Source organism: Austrofundulus limnaeus, unplaced genomic scaffold, assembly GCF_001266775.1.
Source record: "Austrofundulus limnaeus strain Quisiro unplaced genomic scaffold, Austrofundulus_limnaeus-1.0 Scaffold1030, whole genome shotgun sequence".
Lineage (NCBI taxonomy): Eukaryota > Metazoa > Chordata > Actinopteri > Cyprinodontiformes > Rivulidae > Austrofundulus > Austrofundulus limnaeus.
The window spans coordinates 20,384-21,806 of NW_013953432.1; the positions used below are offsets into that span (position 1 = coordinate 20,384).

The following is a 1,423-nucleotide window of genomic DNA, read 5'->3' on the forward strand; positions in this document are numbered from 1 at the left end:
GTGTGTGTGTGTGTGTGTGTGTGTGTGTGTGTGTGTGTGTGTGTTACGAGGCCAAAGAATGTGGGTGGATGGAGAGAAACAGAAGGATGACAGGAGGAAATTGTAATCAGCTCAGTGCTGCATGGAAACCTTCTCAGCTCATGTTCTCAGGACCACAGAGCTGCTCCTGCTGCTTCAGAGTCTGAACGTAAAAACGTTGTGTTACCAYGAGCAGCAAACATCACACACCTGCTGCATGTTTCACCTGAACTGGTGCAGCTGCAGCAGGGTGGTCTCACTGGCAGCACAACGTTCTTCTGTCCTCAGCTGACCTCTAGAAGAGCTCAGACGTGATGATGTCACACATCATATGATGTCATCATCATGTGTTGAGGAAGAACACGACAGAAGAAGTGAACTGAAGCATGGTTTTTACCCAGCATGCAGCTGGTTTGCAGAACATTTATGTCCACGTGTCCACATGTGTCCTGTGGGCTTCAGTTGTCCCTGGAGGACAAAGTGAGGATTACTGATGGTTTGTCTCCAGCTGTAGAAAGGTAAACGTGGCAGCACAACAACAGAAACAGAAAACAGAGTGTAGGTTCAAAAGGCTGCAGACAGCAGAGTTTTCAGTTTGATATCTTTGCATCTGCTGAACACAGCAGAGAGCTGTCTGTTCACAGGGGGGGGGGGGGGTCCACAAAATCTTCCTCCAACATCATCAGAGCTGAGCTGAGAACGGCTCCCCCAGGATCTGCAGCCTTTAGGCTCTGGAACCAGCTGGATCGGTCTGAATGTGTTTTCTGCACAAACAAAAGAGCTCATTTCTTTCTTTTCTAATCTCCGTGTTCAGCAGGACTGTGTGAGAACAACCTGCTGAAATAAAACTGTGTTTTCCTGCAGAACAACATGACGAGGGGCTGGAAGCAGAGAGAACATCAGGAACAGACGGGGGGACGCCTTCATTCAGGAGGTCTCTGGTTTTCAGCAGCGTCAAGGGTCCATCTGTGCCCTTACATAAAGTGGTCCCCACAGTGGGWTTGTGAAGTGAGACAGAAAAGCCCTGATCTGCATCATATCCAGTCTGCTGAAGCAGAAAAAAGGCGGGAAACTGAAAGCTTTACGGCAGGAGAAAGTGTCTTCCTTCATGCATCCAGTGGCGCCTGCAGAAAAGATGTTCAGGGGGGGCCATGGGGGGGACCACTGTAAAACCAGGGGTGGCCCACCAAAACTAATATCTATAACAGAAAATGTATGATCAGTTTGTAATTTCACAGATAAAATCACTGATTTTATAACATTCAGAGACAAAAAACAAGAGTAAGTATTTGTAATGTTGGGGGGACCCACTGGTGGGGGGTCTGGGGGTCCTCACCCAGAAAATTTTTAAAGAAGTAAATACCATTTCCTGCATTCTGGAGTATTTTAACAGGTTGTTAAACAG

At 47.4% G+C, this 1,423-nt stretch overlaps 1 long non-coding RNA gene across 1 annotated transcript in view; it reads left to right on the plus strand.

Annotated features, from left to right (window-relative positions):
- Nucleotides 1–1,123, plus strand: part of LOC106533821 (uncharacterized) — a 12,557-nt gene extending 11,434 nt beyond the window's left edge. Inside the window, exon 3 of the long non-coding RNA XR_001312291.1 lies at nt 883–1,123. This is a non-coding gene — a long non-coding RNA (uncharacterized LOC106533821). The remainder of the gene's footprint in view (nt 1–882) is intronic.
- Nucleotides 1,124–1,423: the final 300 nt, after the last annotated feature.